Source organism: Ornithodoros turicata, chromosome 9 (genome assembly GCF_037126465.1).
Source record: "Ornithodoros turicata isolate Travis chromosome 9, ASM3712646v1, whole genome shotgun sequence".
In the NCBI taxonomy this organism is placed as follows: domain Eukaryota; kingdom Metazoa; phylum Arthropoda; class Arachnida; order Ixodida; family Argasidae; genus Ornithodoros; species Ornithodoros turicata.
In genome coordinates, this window is record NC_088209.1 from 16,442,710 (window position 1) to 16,465,962 (window position 23,253).

Here is a 23,253-nt window from a genome sequence, read left to right on the forward strand (position 1 = left end):
TCATTTTCTAATCATGTGGGCCACTTGGGGATGAGAAAGTGTATTCACTGAAATATCATACGGTACGGATTGATGTCGCACTGTTACCTCAACACGTTTTTGGTGCGGAGTCTCCTTTTAAAGGGGCCGTAAAAAGGCCGTCAAACGTTTCACAAATAATGGTACCCCATGAAAGAATGCGGGTCATAATATCCAAATATACATTTCGTTCGGCTCGTGTCAGCTCAGTCACCCACATAAATGCTTTCAAAGATGAGTAATCAGTGCGCCTCTCTCCATCATGCATACGTCACATGGCTACGTAGCCTCTTGCAGTCCAATCGGGGGGGCCGAGCTCCGAACATGACGTTTCAAATTACCAGCCGATAAACGGGTTTGATTACCACCTGTGAGGCGGAGTGTTCCGATTGTTTGTGTGGAACAACATTTTGCGCTCCGTGGTTCCGAAATTCAGCGTCATGCCATCTCCAACATCTTCGGCTGGTGCAAACGTCAACAATAGACCATTTTAGAAAAGCAAGCGCCATCTGTGGCGCGCAAGGGCTCATGGGAACTTACAGCGCCTTAAAACATTACGAGACGACCAGAGGCGGAGGTAGAAGAACAACAACATTCCCGGTGTGCGCAGCAGCAGCGTCAGCTGGGGTAAACCATAACCGAAGCAGACGACAGAGCAGTGTCCCTCAAAGTTCCCATGCTGCTTTGCGCCACGCGCTTGGTGGCGCGCGCCTCTTTTTAAAATCGTCTATTGGGCTGCTATCATACGACGTGATTCGAACTCGGGTACCTCCCATGCTGGCCATGACGTGACATGGCCAGCACGCTAACCACTGTGCCACGCGAGCTGGTGATGCGTTGCTCGAACCAAAGTATGGCAGCCCAGTCGTCGGAACCATTCGAAGATAACGAAGATGACCCATCGCGCACCTACTACACGTACTACTAGTACACCTACGCCATACACCTACCTAAGAATCCGGAACTGCAGCGCCGGATATTCATTCGCATAATTCATTTCTACAAATCAGGGCAGATAACGATATCATTCGAGATGATGGTCGGCTAGGAGCGTGCTATGCGGTGAAGTTCATTTTTAAGAGGGTATACGCACTTGCGCGTAATCGCTTCGAAAACAAAGTGAAAATGTAAAAGAGCTAAGGCCCATGTGCTTTGGTCTGCAGGCGGCAGTGCTCGAAAACGAGTGCCATCATTCATAATGAGAATCCTCACAAATGTGCAACTTGCAATATGCGAAGAAGCCAATTAATATTTGTAGCCACGATCTGTGGCACGTACATTTCATCACGTACACGCTAAGTTTTCAATATGCTGGCGCTAATTACGTTGACGAAAATAAACTTTACTTACTGGTAGCACTGAAGTAGTATAGTGCGGCGACGTGTTTACACTTTTTCTGACTGACCAGCTGTGCAAGAACAGGAAACACCTAATGACCTATGTGGAGTTTTACTGCCGCGTGATTGAAACGAGAACACGGCCGCCACGGTATGCGGCTGCTTATGCATGCCAGTCCGACGACTTTTATTTCATGAACTTGGTTTTGCCTGATACCACGAAGGGTGAGGTGTCGTGCTGCCAGCACACGTTCGTTCACCCTCAACGAAACAACGCGACTCGGCCGTGCAACTGAAGAATTTAGTTATCGCAGAAAGCGTGAGGGTGCCGACGGCCCTGTTTTCGGACGCCATTTTGAAAACTGGCGGCGCCCTCTGTGGTTGTTGGAGTTGCTAATATCTGTTTACGACCTTTTAATCGTCGTTTCACTCTCTTTGAGGGACAAGTTTCTTAATAACGAACAACAACTTTATTGTGAGATAATAAATGGCGAGTTTCATTCTTAATAACGAGCTCTCAATATCGTTGTCACTTCTTCGCACATTGGGGGCGAAAAGGCGTGCTTTTTACAGCAACAGCTGTAAAAAAACAAAAAAAAACAGCATAAGCATCGGATAGCGTGCGAGCGCGTGTGAGTCGCATCACCGAAGAAGCGCACTGCCAAGGTCGCGTGATGCGACGTTGTGTATCAGGTGAGGTGTGGTGATGCAGGTGGCGGAAGTGGAAAGCACAAGACACCAAGTCTTTCGCCAGGATGGCTCTGCCAAGAGAGGTTCTTAGTTCAGAACAGATTGCTGCGAGGAAGGCGCGGAACGCAGAAAGGCGAAGTGTCGTATTAAAGGCTGCCCATAATGCGTAGCGACACAGATGTCTCAGCTGTGAGTACCAAAGATACAGCTACTCGTAATTTCTTATTTCTATAGCGGCCAGCTGTGATACTGACATACAACTGAATGCTGGGCATTTTGCTGTGGACGATGGAATATTGTGCAAATTTGTCGATGCGATTAAAAGCGCTTAAAAAAGGAACCGAGAGAAGACGAACCACAAACACCGAGCACCAATTCTCATTCTGTTGTTCCAAGCTTCACCAAGCTGTTTATTCACAATCCCCGCGGATCAAGTCGATAGAAAACTTACCTCATTGTCACCCAATACACGCACCTGTCCCCAGTCTTCCTGATTAGGATCATTCATTATCAGATCCTTTTACTTTTTAGCGCTTTTAACCACTATACTTCATACTACTAACTGGGGAGAGATGTGGTTCTTCTGAAAACCATTCGGGATTTTGAGAGCGGCCAGCGGTATCGACACATAACGTGATGAATTTCCACACATGACGGAACGTGTGCCCACGTGACTTGGGCTGTGTTCGTTTACTCGACTCACGCAACCGGCGATCCACTCCAGACACCCGCATCGAGGAGAGAGTCGACTCTCGAGCACCTCTAGTGTCGGTTCCTCGGATTTTAGAACGGGAGTCATCGCCACGAGGATGACACCGCGAGAGCGGCGGCGCGGCGTTTTCGCCCACAAAAGCATGGTTCACACTACTGCGTTCTGCTGCGCGCGGGCGCCTGTGTGCGTTGTAAGCAATCTGTTCCGCTGTTCACATACCTGCGTCCGAATGCGTGCGTCACCAATCCGTAAGCCAATGAGCGCCGAGTGGGATTTCCACGCCGGTGGCCGCCATGTTGCAAACAGCCTCGCTGAAAGAAACCTATTGCGCACGCTCGGAAGGCGGCCTCGCGATTCGTTCTCCGCTTGCGGGCTGCTGCGTGCGTCGGAAAAAGTTGAGCTCGGACGAACACCTTGCGTTCTGTTGCGGGAGGTCGCGCACGTACCTGTTGCCACGGTAACCCTCTGCCCACACGCATCCGCACGCAGCAGAACGCACTAGTGTGAACCATGCTTTATAGTCGACTCTCAAGTTGCTCTTGTCCAATCATAGCTGGGCGTCCTCACTCATGAGGACCCTCATTAAGACGCCTCACCCTCACCTCACGACGATGAGGTGAGGGTGAGTGAGGCCAGACCACGCTGAATGTTCCTCACGAGGACAGTCGTGAGGCATCGTGAGGATACGTGAGACCATAAGAGTTGTGAATAGCCTCATGAGGTGAAGGCATGTGAGGATGAGGATGGTGAGGCATCTTGGGATCCCGATGCCCTGAGGTGGGTCTGTGAGGGCAAAATTTAAAATGGCATGTGAGGGTGACTGAGGTTCAGTTACTGGTGAGAAAAATTTGGTGAGGGTGAGTGAGGCCAATCAAGTCTGTGCATCGTTAGGTGAAGATAAGTGAGGACGCAGGGAAAGGCCCACCTATGTGTCCAATAAATGAACACAACCCCATTGGTAGGATTGGTTTCCTTGATATAGCACTATACTACCTCTTTTGAAAGTAAGGGCTTCGATAAAAATGCAGCTTGCAGCGATGCTAGAATGGTCATTCCCGGTAGTACACGGCTCAGAACGCCTGGCCAGCGACAGACACCCCTGTAACACGAGTGAGGTAGACCAAACCTTCTCTCGCTTTATTTCTCCAGGCTGCCGCTAGGGTGACGGCCCGTTCTGCAGCTGCAAAGGCTCTCCAGAGAGAAGCTGTGTTTAAGGGGACGTCCTAGTCCATTTCGCAACCACAGTGTGATTTCATTCCTCATGGATCACTGGTCGTGGTATCGAAAATATCACGTGAAAGAGTGCGAGCGTAGTTCGAACGTTATTCGCATGAATACATGACAAGGGCAGACGACGGATGTTGAGAGCATCCCCATATTCCGTGTATGGAAAAACGAGAGGACTTCACTCACTAAGAACCAAAGAGGGCACGACCTTGAGAAAAGGAATACAGCGGCCTTACGGGCGTCTCATATATGTTGAATTCCAATGGCGGATTGGGGGCACTTGCAGAGCAAGTCTGTCTGCTCGGTCTGGAGCAAATTCTGTTGTACTGTCAGATTGGGAGCAGAGTCCGAGTCCTCCAATAGTGGTTCTGGAGCGGCATTGGGGCCGAGGCGTCTCCATGGAGCATCGCCGACCAAAACCAAAATCGGGAGATTTTACCGGAACTCCCGCATCACGAGGGGGAAGTCGTTTACAAACATGCCTTTCATGTGGTGTTTCGACGGCCACAGAAGCGGCGTAAAGTCGCCGGTATATGCCATTACATGTGTACAGCGATGAAGAGGTACACGACAACTTTCAACGCACATCGAAGAAAGCGGAATGTTAACAGGTAGCTGTAAATTAACGTCGTGTTCAACTTAAGGAGGAGAAGAAATCTAGTCCGTCAACTACATACGCCGTTGGAGACAAGGAGGCGCAACAGCGCGCCAGGAGAAATAGTGCAGCGTAGCGTCACGTGGCCAGTCTTAACAGCCAATAAGGAAGCAGAGTGAGACTGCAGAGACGCTGCAGAGAGCAGTGAGCGTGACCTCACTGTGTCCAGCTATCCTACCTGAAGCGCAGTTAGCTTTTTTGAGACCTGACAGACTCGATCTCTTTTCCTTCTTCAGTGGAACACGACTACACTTCCACGGGCACTCCATGTCGGTCCGTTCGGTCCGGTCGTGCCCCTATCACCCTCGTTTCTACAACGGGTGCGCGAATGTTCCCAATCGCAGATGCATATAGTGTGTGCCAGAGAGGGGCGCTCCCACGTGGAGTCGTCTCACTGCTCCAAATTTACCATTGGAATTCAAAGATAGAGTTACGGGGCGTCCGAACGGCGCCCTTCCTCCGCTGAGCGGCGCACTCTCACACTCCTCCACTTACGACGAAAAAATTGACGGCCAATGATGAAGATTGTCGGCCAATGCGGTATCGGTTTCATAGATGGGTTTCGGGATGCGACTGTCCCTTTAAGGTAACGGTGCAGCGCGCTATACAAGCTATATTCCTAGTTATTCTATAACACGAGTGTTTCACCTAACGTGTTACCAATTCCTATAAACACAGTGTTTATTACTAAATCATTTAAAATTAACAGCTGTCCCCTTCAACATACTCCCCTCCGCTATATATCTCTGCAACGCTGGAGACGCATTTTCCACCGCTTCAGTAGTGTTGCCCTTCGGGCCTCGAGTTCGGGGACAGTTTGGAAGTGGATCCTCTTCAATGCGGACTTCACCTTTGGAAACAGTCCCAAGGAGCTAACCCAAGTCCCAAGGAGCTAAATTTGGCGAATAAGGAGGGCGGCCCAGCACTGGAACCTTCTCGTCGGCAAGAAACTGTTTGACCGACAGTGTATTGTGAGCTGGCGCATTGTCCTGGTGGGGAATCCACTTCTTCCTTACTCCTTGCCTGACCTGTCCACCATCTCTGCTATCATCCGAATGCTTAATCGCCGATCGTTGCGAAAAATTTCATGAATTGTCCTAACATTCTGTTGCGTTGCTGCAGTGACAGGCCGTTCTGGTCTGTCGTCGTCTTCGACGTCCTCCCGTCCGTTCGCGAACCGTTTGTGCCGCTCAAACACCAGCGCACGTGCAAAAGTGATTCTACGCGGGTTGTGTTGTTTCTGGACACAACTATTAGTCTATGAACTGCGGAACTGCAATGCTGTCTAGAGTTGGAGCGGTTGGAGCGTGACGAACACGTTCGGGCGCCGTCGGATTTCGAGGACTGACAACGAGACAGGATTTCGTGCAACATAAGCGCTTTCAGCTTCGTTGTAATCTATGATTGCCTGCAAGCAGTGAAAATGCTCGTCATGAAATGGTACGTACTCATGAGATTGACTGGGTATATTAGGAATTGAACAGTCTGTTCGTTTTGCTTCAAGATCCAACTTGGTTGCAGTGTGTCACCAACGCAGTGGGCTTTGTATGCACCTGTAGCCATTCATCAGATCCTTGAGTCAGTGCTTTGTCAAATAAATGTTTCTTTTAGCTAAAAGTCGCTTTCGCTATTTTGAACACCGGATAACGGAGGCAGAGGCGTGAAATCCAGTAGAAGTCGGTGGTAGCCAAGATCGACCGGAAAGACCAGCCAAACAGTAAGGCTACTGATTGGCCGAGTGGTATGCATAGTGTGTACAATGTCGCGACTTTATTGGTCGTGTGCCCAGGGTTGTGTGTATTATCTCAAACTATGGGCACTATGGGGAGCCGTTGGAGGCTGGTGATGTCATGCCGCCCCAGCCTCCGCAGTCGTGGAACGGTGAGCGGGTTTCGCCGCTTCGAAAACGCCGTCGTCACTGATGATTCTCGCCAAATTCCGACCTTGAACTTTTCATTGGCTCCGGTCCGTCGGCGCCTACTTTTTTCTGAACTCGTCAATTGCGGTCCTCAGTTCGCCATTTGCAACCGATGATCACATAGCCCAGGGGGGGAGATGGTATATCCGTGGAAAACTGTGCAGGCTACAATTGCACTCCAGTGGCCACTACCACCGGTGGTCAGTGGTTAGCGTGCTGGCCATGTCACGTCGAGACTGGGAGGTATTCGGGTTCGAATCCCGATGTCTGGGATTTTTCCTCAGACGCTTTCGGACATATGTCGGCACAGTTCCCGCACATTCCCCAGGGCGTTGGTCGTGACGTTGCCCACCTCTGCGAGATGGCGACGACGGCGGGCCCTTTCACCATCCACCACCACCACCATTCAGTGGCCCATGCGGCAGCGGAAGCAGCGCTAATACCTAAAATTCCTAAATATCTATTCCTATATATCTATAATTCCTATAATATCTATATTGAATATCTAAGAACTTTTCTGACGAAAAAAGAAATAGCCAAATACAGACAACCCCCGTTTTATGATCCCTGGATTTGCGAACTCCCTCGGTTTATGAACGGCGTCACAAGGAACCAAACTTCTTTTCATGAATTTCTCCCTCGGTTTACGAACCCTGGATATCCGAACTGTGAACGGATGTTCAAGGAACGAACCTCAAAAAACGCCTGTGTACTGACCTCGATTTATGAACGGGGACGGCAGAGCCGTCCAGAGGTTGGCGCACGGGAAAGTACTGGGATCGACTCAATAAAGATGAACAAAGAATGTATGTCAAGCATCCGCGCAGTGTCCCACAGCCACAAGAATTAGAGAGTGGGAACAGAGGAGTGCATTTCCTGTGCTGACGGTGAACACATGTGTGAGCCGCATGATGATGGTGCTTCAGTGCAGCTATCAAATGATGGTGTCGAGGGTGATCATAGTGAAAGTGAAGATAACTAGCGATACTGTTCCGAAGTTGTGATAGCTCGCTCGGCATGGGATCAAATCCACACTGCGATATGGTAGTTCGGGGACCAGGCGGACGAGTCAAGTGTCAGACTTCTATTGCCACTTCTGAACGCGATAAATACAGTCGAATGTACAGGCTTGTGCTGGCCGCAAAAGCGCTGGGTGTGAGGGTGGCTGGAAAACGGTGTATACCCGCACGCCGAAGTTAACATGGGTTAGCACACGACGGAACAAGAAAACGAGCCAGCCATCGTGCGTGACCCACGCGACGAAAAAAAGCTGGATTCCCTGCACTCATGTTCGGTTGACAGCGGTCACGTGATCTAACGCGGGCGCAAGACCAGCAACAGCGGGTGTGGAATTTCATGGCCAGGGGGGATACTCTACCACACTGCTGGTAGTGATGTGGAGAGTGAAATAATGAGCCATTCACAATAAAGATCCAAGTCCTATATGGTGTCCAAAAAGGTCAAAAGAGCTTTGAGGCTGTGGCGTCGCTAAGGTACGCGTCACCCGGTGCAGGGGCTCTTTGCGTCACCCCCATGACCCCACCCCATGACCAATTAACAGATCTCTTTCCGTACCAGGCGATTTACGATAAATAAACATATTACACCACACTCAGAAAAAAAAATAATAATGTGCTTCGCAGAAGGCTCCTCATGTTTTTGGGCGTCACCGTGCCGCACAGAACGGGAGGAAGCGGCAGTATTGGTGCGGCGCGTCACCCCTTCCATCGCTTCACCCGGTGCGGACTGCACCCACCGCACCCCCCTAGTGACGCCACTGCTTTGAAGGCAGAGTGTTGGTGGGCTGGCAAGCAGCTTCCACGCGTTACGAGCTAACGAGGGGAGGGGCACTCGTGGAGAAAGGCACGTGATAAAACACGTGCCTGGCACTCTTCGCGCGATACGTGAAGGACGTGGTATACGTCACGCCCAATGTGCCACGCGCCCATCTTTTTAAATTTCCCGCCCGTCTTTTTGGATTCCCCGCCACTCGTTAGCTCGTAGCGATAATGAAGCGATTAAACCCCCGGGAAGGTGTGGTTCGGGAAGGTTGGTAGTGTGGGCAATGAAGAATGTGCTCTAGATCTTCTAAAGCGCCGCAGTGACATCATCTGGGAGAGTAAACTTGTTTCAAGCGGTAAAGCCACGGAGCTGTAAAAGCCACATCGAGTCGCATCCGATGAATTAACGCAGCATCTTCACAAGAGGTGTTTCGTGGCATGCGAAAAGCGAGCGTTGGATCAACTCTTCTCAGCATAGATGGGGGAGAATGTAGATTGTCCATTGGCGGGAATCCAGGTGTGTCACTAGACGTCGAAGTACGGAACGACGGTCTCCTCTCAACAGTGCAATACTTGATGAAAGATGGAAGGCACTGAAAAGGTTGGCCAGCTGTAGGACTCGAACCCGCATCTTCTGGATTTCCGGTTTGGTAGATTTGGTAGAGCTCTCGAGTGCACTACTCGTCCTTCTCCGACACGAGAGAGCTGCTTCTGTGGCGCTGTCAGCCTGCTCATTCCCCACGACACGACCGTTTGAAATAATAAAGAGACCCAATAGAGCGCCAGGAGAAATACTGCAGCGCCACCACGCGCCAGCAGTATAGGGAAGCGCACTCGCTGCCGCAACGTAGTGTCATGCGTCCAGTCTCAACAGCCAATACGGAAGCAGAGTGGGTATGATGGATTACATTATTTCACGCAGGAGGCAGAGTGGCCTCCCTGTGGTCAGCCCTCCATCCCACAGCAGTGGCATCCAATGTATTGCTCCGTAGACGAAAGCGTGCTGGGAGAACGCAATGCATCGTGGACACGTCCTGGTCGCACGTCACAGCAAACGTCAAGGCCCACGTGACCTTACAGATGGCGGCGCCCGTGATCGGCGGCCAAACCGTTTGTAAACAATGCGGTTGCTGTTCCTACGCGGCGTTTTGGGTGTCTTTCGATCACGGTAATTATTTTCATCCGATAATCTCGCAGTAAAACGCGCAGTTTTGCACATAAGGCTTCGCAGTGTTGACGACTTCGGAAGATGTGACGACGACCGCGCGTTAAGACGCACTGAACCGATGCGAGTACTTAAACTAAGGAGAAATGGGCTACCATGTTGCGGAAGAAGCACCGCATAGTTTACGCTGGCAAAATACGTTCATCTCTTGGCGTTATGACGACGGAAATATGTCGGTAAGCGGCAAAACGACATGTAAACAAAGTCACATGACATCAAAGTGACGTTTTCTATGACGTACGACCAGGACAAGATGGCAGTTCTGCCAAAAGCACCCGATTGAGGACAGTTATAACAATGGCGGGTTTGTGTCACCCCTGTGCTCCATCCCATCTGCGGCGCACAAGTGCTGTGAGAGCTCACTGACTAGATTTGCACGCCACAAAATGGCCACGCGAATTCGCCATCTCTGTGCCAACCGGTGACCCGAACGACGCAATTATCGCTTCGGATTAGAGAAGAGGGCGGTGCTTATGCATCCCATTTTCAAAAAAAAACATCAAAAGGGGAGCCTGGAAAGTTTCTGCATTGCGAATGAACGGGTGGCGAATATCTGTTTTCAGGGCGCACTTGTTCTAATGATGTTTCTTGTTCAAAATAACACACGCAAGCAGAGAGCCAACGGGGTGCATGCTGCAGGCTGATAACAGGGATGGTCGAACATTCCCAAGAATCTGCGCCAAAATGTAAAGCAGGCTTCACCTAATACACTAAACCATTGGGTGAAGCCTACCTTTACCATGCCCCTAGGCGCCATGTATTTTGAACACATTTTTAGAAATAATTTAGTATCTATCCAAGTAATTGACATGGACTCAAGCAATTGCGGAATATGCGATAAAATAAACAATTTCACCAAAATAGAACATTATGTAAAAAGTAGTTGCCTTGGTTCCATGGGGGGCTACGGCAATACATGTAGAAGTGCGCTATGAAGAAATGCGCTCCTACCAGGAACCAACAGATATTTCTCCACGAACAAGTAACTTTGCGGGTTTCTAATTCAATGCCTTTAGTATAAGAATCCCAGAGTATATCTTGATAAGTTAAACAGTTTGGGAGATATAAGACCCCAAAGTTGGCCGAGTTGTCGAAAATTTAGCCAAACGCGCCGGCGCAGGGAACGAAACATTTCTACGTACAGACGTGAAACTTTCCACCATGTTACCCCATTACCCGTCGTATCAGAATTAGAGAAATCATTTTGATAAATTAAATACCGTGCGGCCCATAACAAGACAGAAATACGGCACTCGGTGTCTGCTTTTATGGAAATATATCTAGGGTTCCGTGTTTTCGGTTTTAATCGAAAAATACCGAAAAACATACGCCGGATAACTTTTCCTCTAATCTAAATCTAAAAACACCGAATACAGAGGGACATTCCAGGACCGATGACAGAGATAAATTGTTGTACATGCTCCGCAAGTTGTTGATGCAGATCAGAAAACCATGTACACAAATACGATGGTTGTGAAAAATGTCCGTTTACTTTTTCGTTAGCCGTAAAACGCCACCGCAGCGAACAACGCCATGGTGAATGAGCGCCGTGCGGAAATTACGTTGCGATTTCTATTCGCCGATAACTGTCGAGTAAACCATGTACACGCCAGGAAAAACATCGAAAAACGTCAATTTCGTGAAAATCGATAAACACTGGAAAACGTACACCGAATCCCCCTAAAAATAAAAACGAAAACGCGGAACCCTAGATATATCCCATCCTCCGCGAATAACGCAGGAAAGAAAAAGAAAAAGCATGCGTCGGCCGGGAATCGAACCCGGGCCACCCGCGTGGCAGGCGAGTATTCTACCACTGAACCACCGACGCCTTGTCAGGAAAGAACGCAGTGCATAATTTTCAAGTTCAAGGTTTCCTGCTATAGCATGTACAAGGAACTTATGTCGCGAGACAACCCGAACCATGAGCGAACATAAACATGTGTGTGTGTGTGTGTGTTATAAAGAGTTATTTCGCATGTAATCTTATCTTGCGCAACGCACCGCGCCACCTCAGGCACGGCGCAGAACTTCAACGTCCCGTCACGCAAGATGCCATACCAGTAGTGCGCATGATAGGAATCTGGGGGTAGAGGACGACCCGTGGCATTGCAACAAACAAGCGAAGGAACAGATATGAGATGTGTGTAAGCGAGCTTGTGAGACGAGACTCAAAACGAGGAGTCTCAAACTCATGAAAATCTTGTCTTGATGGACAAAAGGTCATGCTTAGCAGGAATTCTGCGCAACCGCGTGAAAGACTTCCAAACTACTAGTTACAGGCACAGCCGGACTGTACTCACTCTAGCCCGGCCATGTTTCAAGGCGCATGCTACATACAAGCATGTTACTTTGCTAGTTTTTCAGTTTCCTTTAGTTATGCAAATTTCTTCCTAGCGAAATGCCTGTGTTTTCGTTCCTCCCGATAGATGTCTCTACGGTGTGCGGGGAATTCCAAAAGTCATATTTTTACAGTTGGTAGATACTGGGAAAATAACTGCTTTCTGTGTCTAATTCCTGAACGCGTTTATTTCTTTCGATTGACGGAATGTAGATTTTGTTAATGTTAGTGCAAATTAGTTAACTGCAGCTTGGTTCGATTTTAAACTACTCATGACAGCAATCAGTTTCCTTATTAGCTGTCATCGTCTGCTAACGCTTTCATTGCAAACACGACATGTGCTTGAGCACAACACTGTCTGTATGTTCACATTGGAAACCTCTGCCTCAAATTACCATATTTCACTTTCGTCGGACATGTAACGTATTTTCTCAACGGTCTTTCATAAATTCTCAACTGTCTTTCACACAAAGAAAGAACGCATTAAATGACTTGCGAGCGTTCATGCGTCCTTAACTGAAAATAAAAGAAAAAAAAAAACTTGCGCCCAACGTGGGGCTCGAACCCACGACCCCGAGATTAAGAGTCTCGTGCTCTACCGACTGAGCTAGCCGGGCACAAGAAAAATTACACAGAAACTGCTTATAAACCTACACTATACCATCTGCACACTAAGGACGGCAATTTTGACAAATTACAGCTGTATGTCACTGGAATCGAACAGATTTTGCGCAGTCTATTCAATTATGTCACTCACTCTTCCCCTCCACGGCACCGAGAGCATCAGACAGTCGCCATGACATAGTTTGGTTTCGGTTTTCGTTCGCGCGTTCCGTGCTGGGAAGCCAGCCTTTGATTTCACGTTTCACGCTTCAGGTCCAAACGATGCCATACGACATCGCTGATGTCAATGTAATATCGTGTAGAGTTGCAAGAGTTCCACCGTATCACCCGTCGAGCCGATACGACAAACGCCGGCCATTTCTCACTGTACACTGAAGTTTACAACGTTTATAACAACTGTCTCCTGTGGCGTACGACGTGTTTATGCGTTCCTTTCCCATACTTTATACTCCTCATGTCGCACCATTACAGTTCTGACAACGACTTGTAACGTGCTAACCTCAATGGACGCGACTGCAAATCGAAGCAGGTCCCGAAGAACGTGAAACGGTCGATTCAGTGGATTAAAGCAAAAGCCTCAGGCAGAGAGAGTCACTTTTGTGTCACATCCCGAGAGCAATGAGACTTCCCGCGTGAACCATGCGATCCAGTGAGGCCTACATGTGGACAAATTTCATATTGAAATTCTTGAAAGAATAAGAAACAGATAAACGTATCCGCGTCGATACACCCTGGCCATATGTTTCGCTTCGGCCGGTTTGACGAGGCCCTCAGAAGCCAGAAGTTATTTCAACGCACGGAAAAGTTACACCCAGAGAGGCACATCTCCGCCACCATATCACGTATTCGGCACACGGTGGACGCCAAGCAGTTTGAAGCATGCGAGCGCACTACGTTGCGTCTCGGAGGCACAATGCGGCCGTAAAGCCAATCACAGACGTCTTTAGATTTGTGGGAGGAGTTCAACTGCAGGAGTTAACATATCCCGAAGTGAAGTGTCGCAGAAAAAGGGCAGTCACAAAACAGGGAGACGACAAAGTGAAAGTATGATAATTACGAGGGTCTCTTTAATACGGGTGCGATTCAGACAGTAAATTTACAAACAAAACTTGGTTTGTGTAGGAAGAAGTAGTGTTCGAATTCGGTAAGGGGTGTGACACTCGTATCTGCTGGGCGTTCATGGCCTTTTTGGCAGGTGTTTTGTCCTTTTCGGCAGGTATTTCGGTTGCGAGTGCCGCATGGTTTTTGTGTGTTTATTAGGCAATGTTGGGGATTTGAGGACTCAAATCCGCATTTTGGATAAAACACTAAATTAAATCCAAATCAAATCCAGATTTAAATTTATTCGAGTAAATCAAACCGCTTATTTAAACTCGTGTTTATTTTCAGCACGCCAAAACAAATCCCTTTTTGAATACGGCTTTTTCAAATCCATCAAAAATCCGGAAGAGGGACTATAACACTGCTGAACAGCTGTGGAATCATCATTATGACGTAATTGTCATTGTTGTCCATAATTATTGAATATGTTTTGAATATATGAGAAAAAAGTCTGCTTGACAGCATATGTCTTATGGTCATCATCAAACAAGAGCATATGTCATTTTGTTCAGCGCCTTATGTACTTTTTTTAAATTTCAGGTGGACGTAAATTGTAGAAGGCAGCTAGTGGGGGAGAAGATCATGGTCATAGGTCATGTGGCTCCTGGAGCTCCCAGTGGGCTCCCTTGCGGAGTAACTTTTCAGAACACACACACACACACAGTTTGCTCACAGAACCAACGAGCAGGATGTTGCTTGAATACTGAGAGAAAATGGCGTAACACATACAAATATCGTGTGACACATATGACAATAAAAACATTTTTTCACGAGGGATGCATGAAACACTGTCGCAATATTGTGTGCATGAACCATTGTGTGTGACACAAGCAGTGGGGGCACACCGCCTCGGACACATTTTGGGAAGCATAAAACACAGCGATTGCTAATATGGTGGATGCTTCTTTTTTTCTTTTTGGCCGTGATGAAACATCTTCGGCCGAAGTAACGAGACACTTGGTGATTAAAGGATTTTCGGCCGTAATGGGACTTCGGCCGTAATGAGACGTTACCTCAAAGGCGGCTAACATAATGCTCCCTGTGGGATAGAGAAGCGTGTATGATTGTTGTGCTATAATCGGTGTATTGTCAACCAGAGCGTTCCGAGGATGTCAAAGTGAGCTCAAGACCGTCAACTGCTGCTTGCAAACGAAAAGAGCATTTCACCCGCGCCCGATAGATGGCATCGTGCGCTAACGTGCGCAGTGCGCGTGCGCGTGGGTGGCGTGGCGCGGAAACAAGATGGCGCATGCTCGCTCTTGGAACTCAGTGTCGATACTCTGAAGCGTAGCTTATTTAGTGACTCTACTCTGGACCAAGGAGAGAGCGCGGATTCTGTAGCGTCAGCGCGAGGCCGAAGGTAGATCGCAGGCTAGAACTGCTCCCTACCACCGCTGTGCACGGTCGCTTTTTTTTCTTTTTTGCGTACTTTAAATTGAATTTCTACGATAATTATGACTGTCGTGTGAATTACTTCTCATGGTGCATCTTACCGGCCTACCTAACAGTTTTACAGGAAGAAAACAGCGTCTTTTTGCAAATTTCTATATCATCTTGGCTGACCTCACCATAATACTAGTGATACGTTGATACGTAACGTAGGGAGGACGAAAGGAAAGCAGAAACGTATACAATTTGTGCAGTACTTCTCAAGACAGTCATACTCCAATCATGTCTTGGTTTCAGGTGCTTAGTATTTCTAGCATGTTCTCTGGCCAGTCCTCTATTTCCGAATGTGATGAGATAGCGCCGATCAATTCGATCACAGTGAACAACTTCCTCTCAGTGTGGCAGAGGCTTGATTTCGTCCAGTGTTGACGATAAAATATGGGGCCATCCAAATGTGTGTGACTGTCCACAGTGCAACCGCGTCAAGGACTAGACGCACTCCTCTATGTGACTTCTGTGACCACCGCTATTTTTGACGCACAATTATTCTGTTTTCACAAAATTGTAAGCAAACAATTTTATGAAAACAAAATACTTGTGTTAATTTGTATCATGTAGTGGTTTTAACCTTATCGCTCTGTTTATAACTGATGACACTTTTAACAACGTTTTGGCGCACTATAGCCCTCGTCGCTGCTGAGCCATAAAACACTAATCGTCATCATCATCATCATATGACAAAGGGCTTTCAATGGAATGACTCATCCCTATCGAAGGAATGTGGGGAAGGAGTGTGGGGAAGCCTCCAGCAACCCCACGTCCGAAGGTAACTCACCCCCTTTGGGATAATTTGGGCCACGGGAAAAATAAGTACCTCGTTCTTGTCTACATGTTTGTGGGACACTTAAAATTACTTATAGAGCGGTCCGCAGACACGCAGCAGGTCGGACACAATACAAATACTCAGAAGTGTTACAGTAACAGCATTATAATACAAGGCATTACGATTACCCCCGATAGCAAGCAGTATGCCAATCGTCGTTGCGGAGGATACACCTCTATTCTCCCGATAAGATGAGAAAGAGGGCGCACACCTTTTTGTGTATCAACTTTCCTTCCAATCGGACGGTACAACGATACGATTCTGAAGGTTGATTAGCCTAGAACCATTTATGCGATGAAGAGCGCTACATGCTAGTACCTAAAATTCGCTATCTAGTCATTATAGTCAGAAAGACCAGAGCATTCTCAAGCCAATTTCGATATATGGACGTCAGAGGACAGAATTGAAAGGAGACAATGGCCTCGTGGAACTCCAATCAATATCGAAAGTAAGGCCTAAAATAAGGTGTTCAGAGCCTGCTATCAGAGCGACGCATCTGGGCCCCGATCTTCAACATGTCGTTATCCCACAACGCGCGTCAAGGCTATGGTCTCACTCTTCTCTTAAAAAGAGGCAACTTTGTACCAATCCTGCAGCTCTCATTTGCGTCTGTTGGTTGTGAAACTGTTACCATTCGGAAGCTATGATTCTTGGCTTGGGGGCACCGTCTTCCGACTTTCGGCTAGGCATGCGGTTGCGGAGCCAGAAGGCCCTGAACATGCCAACGCCTCCGATTATGTGTGGTCTTTGTACTAATCTGGCGCAAAAGAGAGAGTAGATAGCGGCGCACAATTTGTTGCATTGTGTTGTTCTATGATACGTGGGGGGTGGACCGTCTCGCTCTTACTGGTATATAACGCCGATAATCTGGAAGGGCCTTCAGAAAAGTATAAAAAAAATGCCTTTCTTTGGCCTCCTGTTTCGAGATGTTCTAATGTAACCACACAAGCCTAAAAGTGGCAGTGGATGGGCAATTATGCGCAAAACAATTCCTGAAAATTTCAGCATGATTGTCGTCACGTTGTTTACGTCCTGCTGTGCTGTGGACTCATTCATCGCCAGCATTGGCGTTGCGACGCTGTCGAAGGTTCGTCACTCCACGCCGTGTTGACAGTCGTCTTGTGATTTGAACTGTTCATATTGCGGTAGGCTGCACGTTCATAGTATCGTTGCTGCTGCCGCGCCGCACAAATTGGAAACGCACGGCAATGACACGGCCGTGCAATAATCCTCGGAAATTCGCCACGAGCTCTCGCACGAGCCTATCCAATGCGGCGTTGGAGCGCGCGATCTTCAAATATAACGATAAGTAAGTAGTTTTAGTTGAAGATGTACGCTTTAGCTCCGCTTAGCGTGCGAGCGAGAGCACGACTAAGCACGCGCACCATGCTCAGCTGGGAACGGGTTTCGGGACCGAGACGCCGGAGGTCCACGTTATCTTCGCAAAATTGAGGTGCCCCACTAGGAAGGGTGGCATGACTAACACGGGGTTTATTGACGACGGATGATCATTGACACCATGTCTGCACATATCCCCGGAAATCCTTGTCACTGAGAATCACATCGCCTTTTTGCACATGCTTCAGAAAGTTAGATTCACAATGATGTCGGTATATGTAGCCCGGCCGGTATGCACCAGAAAGTGGCTGTTTCCAAAATCGCTCGTCTTATTTCCGACGAAATGCAGGACGCACTGTACACGACAGTTCTCGTCGTTGGTACCCGCTTTTCGGTTGGCTGCAACACACGTTCAAAAGTACGTACGCACATCATCGTGAAATAAAATGTGCGGCACATTGTAAATTTCTAGGCGAAGATGATCTCATTCAATTCAATCAGGGTGTCTACCAAATTGCAGTCTTCAAATTGCGTGACTTTTCCGGGTTTTCGCTGACTATATTTCAAGCGAAATCCATGACAAAAGCAAAAGGGAACTTTGTGCTTGGTCCTACGTTTTGATACAGAGCCTTCCATAAAACAGACCAATTATTAAGTATTAGTGAGGGCCTTATATATAACGATGAAAGATGATCCAGAAGATGTGGGTTCGACTCCTACAGCTGGCTAACCTTTTCAGTGACTTTCATCTTTCATCCTTAATTTCTTAGGCAAATTGAGGCTTTATATGTGTTTGTCCCTTCTATGTCGTTCCAGCCTCAGAACGTCAGTTCTCTCATGCCTTATATATATTTTTCTTTTTTTTCCTCAGAGCTTGTCGTACTGGCGAAGTCCTAATCGCGGTAACGTTGCTGCGGCATCGGCGCTCACCCACCGGTCGGCACTCGCGATTCGCCGCCCATCATCAGAGCACTTGTCTGCGATTTTCCCTGACTTCAGCTGCTTTTTGGCCAAATTCCCTGACAATCCCCTGATTTTCCCAGTCACATCAAAATTCTCTGACAATTCCCTGTTTTCCAGTTCGTCGGTAGACACCCTGTCAATCTTTCCGAGAAACGAATAAATGGTCACACGAGGCGTGGATATCATCGCCTAGCCATGGTTCGTTGCGCCTAAATGCAGCATTAGGATTTTCGTTTTCCATGGCACGACATACGACGAATTCAATACACAGAGAATGTAGCAGATGTGACAGCTAGCGAGCCAGAGAAACAGAAGAGAGCATACATCCGCTATCGCCACCGCGACTGCGGAGATATGCGTGCTCCCGCCACAGCGTGGCGCTCGCATCGCTTCAAAGTTCAAAGCCAGAGCCGTTTTCAAAGCTGTAGCGCAGCTCGTCTTTGTGTAATAAAGGCACGCGCCCGTGAAAGGCATCAGCGAAAGCTTGCTAGATACTAAATGAATGGTGAATAACGGAAAAGATAGTCTCTGTTGTAATTTTTCTTTTCCTTTTGCACTGACGAACAGAATGCGCACCGGGTTCCCCGTTGTGTCCCCCGAAATGTCCGTTCACCAAAATGTCCTGCTCCGAAATGTCCGGTTTCCAGGTATATGCACCGCCGCGCCGCGCCATTCCCGCCGGTAATTTTCGGCACGCCGTCGCCGCCGGCTTTTCCAAACCGGCGCGCTGAGAGCCTCTTCGCAGCTGCTTTGGACGCGAAAATGCGCACTGCACCCCTCTCGCGAAGTCGAATTTGCTTTTACTGATGTCGATGACGGTAGGTTGCGGTTTCGTACTATTTTTTTACTTGTGTTTGTTCGCCCCGCTGACGCCGACGCCGTCGGTCTTAAAATGGGCATGACGCCGCCGCCGATCAAATCGGCGCACACATCTGCAAAATAGGATAACGTTTTTTGCAACAGACTACCGCGCGCGGTGGCTACAAAACCAGTGGATGTAGGCAATGCCACTTAGATTTTAAAGGAAGCCTGATCGTTAAACCATGTAACATAATCAATGGGAGTATGCCAATCGCGGCAGCGCTTTCGTGCCGCCGTTGCTACGGCGACAAGCAACAACACCTAGAACAGAAAGCCTGCTTACTCGACGACGTGACGTATCAACTAATAGTCAGCCAATCAGGATCGTGTTTTCAACGGGCGTAGCCAATGACGAACGTGCTTTCAGCGGTCGTAGCCATGGAGACGAGCCACCATCAGCCGCATGGGCAGCCACTGTCGTCTGCGCGCAGTGAACGTATGGTGAGCTAGTGAACGTCCCCGCGTACTAAAAGGGAAAACAGAAACAAAATAAGGCTCAAAACGGTCCCATATTTTCTGTCATACACTAATTCCTTTAAAGTACTTTTAGTGTACAGGTTCAAATTTGCGAAGTCAGTTGCAAGCATTTAAGGGTTCTTGAATTCGCAGAACGGCGCATCGCGGTAGCAGACGAATTCTGACAATTCGCGACTCCAGCGAAGCCGTAGCCACCTAGCGGCGATTTAGAAAAGCTGCGAGTGCAGATTCAAGATCGCGTCGGGACAGGGAAGCGGTACAGCGGTACACGTTTCTCTTGTTTACGGACAGAATGCCGGCAACAAAGAATGTACGAAATCGAAAACAGGAATGTTGCACTACTAATTTCTTCTCAGGATGTTGGAAATACGCTACGCTTCCTTTTCATCATTTCCTAATGAAGAAGATTGGAACGGAATTCTCGTAAAGTGCTGCACTTTCGTGATCGACTGTGCCGCCGCGGTTTCATTTTAATATTAATCTCCGGAATACAAAACAAGGTACCGGCAGGCTCATGTATACATTTTCAAACCTCATGCAAAGGAAACAATATCCCCGTACTAATGCGGCGTAGACAAGCATCCACTATGGGTGTTCTCCGCGAGAGAAAGCTTCTGTGTGGTGTCGCACACGTATCAACGAATGACGCGCAAGGATAAAATTATCAACCAAGTTGTACGTGAATACCAAGAGCAGTGCAGAAAAAGAATACTTCACTGTGTGCTTCATTTGTGCAGTGTCATCTAATTTATTGTGCCACTTCTTGGGGTACTGCATTCCCAACATATCTGGATCGTCTGTTCAGGCTTCAGAAGAGAGCTATAAGATTAATTACTTGTTCTGGCAGTAGAACTTCCTGTATTGAGTTTTTTAATTCTCTGAACATTCTCCCACTGCCTGATCTTATTCGAGAGCGTCGTGCCTTACTTGTAGAGTCAATTGTAAAGAATAACGTTCCTTTTAATAACAACATATTTCAAAAATGTCCAAGAGGTAACCGAAGCGTCATGTCGAATGACTTTATGTTATATCGGCCAAAAAATATGTATGGTACCAGATTGACAGTGTGTTTTGGGCCGCGACTCTGGAACTCTATGCCTCTTGAGGTTAAAAACAGCCAGTCATTCCGCAACATGCTACGACGATACCTTATGGACACTTCAGCCTATTTGAACCCAGGAATGTAACTGTTTGTTGCATTATTTATCTCACCTGTTTTTCTGTTCCATTTACCCCGCGGGGCATGAGCCTGTACTAGCGAAAGCTATTGGACACGCCCCACGGTTTTTCTTGTTCTTTGTTTCCTAGTGATGACAATAAACAACAAACTGTGCCAGAGCATGTTTGCAGCGCTCCGATTTTCGCCGCGCAGCATATGGCTTGTTAAATAATTGCGCATGTATGGTGTTAAGTGAAGACAAAGTGTCAGATATACGCGTGTGTGCCACGGGTTTTCAAAAATATGTATCGTTCACGTCTGCCTTTGACATGCAGTCACAGAGTTCCGCAAACGTCACGTCATACGAGCAAGTTTTGTCATCACCAAACGAAACAAAGACGTGTTCTCTTGAGTTCTTGCAAATGCTCATGTGTACGTTAACTTGTGCATCACATTTTTTTAATGATTACTTAATGCCTCAAAGTTCGGACAAAAAACAAAAAATCTAATTCCTAGAGACGCTACACTTCCAACGGAGCTGTTGTTCATTTGGTGCGCTCACATACTACGGGACTATCGGAGGAGACACTCAAAAATGGCATTACCTTGCAGACTACTTATCTACACATTCCATAACACATGCTAAGTCACCCTTCTGAAGTAACTTATCCCTCTTTGCCTTCTTAGATTCTGAAATGCCTCCTTCGTTCGCTGGACTCACGTTTGTAAACAAACTCCGACGACGGAAACTTTTTGCCTACTTTCTCCGAGTCGAACTGGCACAGTATGAGATGACCAGAAGACAAAATTAATTCCTTTGTCATGAAGCACGTCAACTTATGCATATGAAAAACAAACAGATTAACATAATTCGGTCAACACCGCAGTCCCTACCATGGTTCCTACGCTCGCTTTGCTCGAGAGACCTGCAATCGTCCGCCATCTTGGAATTTCGGGGCGCCACCTATAGTGCACTGGAGTCGCGCATATGTGCTTACGTAGGGAAGGAGGGCGAAGAGGCATTAAGCGGGTCTTCTGTACAGATGACGTTGAGACAAGCCGCCATCCTGTTTGATATCGTCTGCGGCGATTGGCTGAAGCGAGTCTTCCCCGTGTAAAAAAAACGGACTGGCGGACCTGGTGGACGTAAACCCATGACAAAACAATACTGAGCATGGGCAACACGAAAAACACCCCACGTATCTTCTTTGAAGCGATCACACGCAACAACAACAGCAGGCAACGAGGCGTCGAACGACGGGCTGGGGCCCACGACACGTCGGGCTACATGGCAAGCGATCCTTCTGGAAGCATCTGCTCCTTCGCTCGCATCAATCTCAAGGACGGACCGACGAATTAATCAGCTAAGCCGCTTAATAAAGCGTTCGCCGATTATTCGCCGTCTCGCTCGTCTGTTTTCATCCGTGACAACACAAAACGAAGCTCACACTTCGAGCTTTGTCGGGTACATCCATGCCGGTACATCTCATCTGTCCAACTGTCCAATCTGACCATGTATGTACGCCCCTCATAGCCACAGTTGCTTCGCGACGTTAACAGGTAACTTGAGAGGGAAGAAATGATGCTCGGCCTTGCTAGTCGTGTCCCAGTTCCCCAGTGAACCGGTGTCCCCCCATTTGGTCGAACGCCGTTTGGTCGAACGCCGTTTGATCGAAGGCGTTTGATCGAACGCCGCTTGGTCCAAAGCCGTTTGATCGAAAGCCGTTTGATCGAAAGCCGGTTGATCGACGCCGTTTGTTCGAAAGACGTTTGTTCGAACGGAATTCGAAGCTTCATGCACTGTGTTGTCCGCACCACTTTTCATGTAACTTTTGACTCGAGCATACGGAGCAGGCAATCAGTGTCCTCTGCTTTTTTTTATTCCTTCTTTTTTTCTTTCTTTTTTGATTTTTGCAGCCGAAGAGGGGAGACCACTGGTTAGTTGCAGACGTCTGTCATTTACGAATCAGTAGGACACATATTGAAGAAAAAAGTGGGTTAGCATGAGGAACGTGTTTACGGGGAAGCAGATTACACAAACTTAAATGTTCCTTAGGATAACTGCATTTAGAACTCAGCTTTTTTTTTCTTGTCTTTTTTTGTCATTTTCGACACTCCAAGTGAACCAATTAAAAAAATCGATCAAACGACCGCTGCCATTTCGATCAAACGGCGTTCGATCAAATAGTTTTCGACCAAATGTCCTGCGTTCGATCAAACGGCTTTCGACCAAACGGCGTTCGATCAAATGTCCCGGAACCATTCCACGAGCAGGTCACCCGTGGTGCGCTTGATACTTTCACAAAAGATATATCCAAGACCTCCGTGTCAACTAGCGTGCCAGTGTGCGAAAAGACAGAGCGGGAAATAGTACAGTGCGAAGGTGTAATGACACGGAGACAGAGCTAGAAACACTGCGAACTAAACGCGAGACAAAGAGTACAGATAAATTCTCGTTACACAGCAACAAGTTTAATGAACAGCAAACCGTATATGTATACTCAAAAACCTATGTATATGGAGGCAAAGGAATAAATTAGGAATTGCTGACACA

The 23,253-nt window shown here is 47.8% G+C and overlaps 1 protein-coding gene and 2 non-coding genes across 7 annotated transcripts in view; all 3 read right to left on the bottom strand.

Moving 5' to 3' along the window:
- The window catches only part of LOC135369522 (RNA-binding protein 25-like), a 103,611-nt gene that overhangs the window by 40,003 nt on the left and 40,355 nt on the right, over positions 1-23,253 (bottom strand). The gene's annotated exons all lie outside the window — the stretch shown is intronic.
- On the bottom strand, positions 11,324-11,394 carry Trnag-gcc (transfer RNA glycine (anticodon GCC)). The gene has a single exon. It is a non-coding gene; the product is annotated as a tRNA-Gly (tRNA).
- Positions 12,449-12,521, bottom strand: Trnak-cuu (transfer RNA lysine (anticodon CUU)). Its single transcript has one exon. It is a non-coding gene; the product is annotated as a tRNA-Lys (tRNA).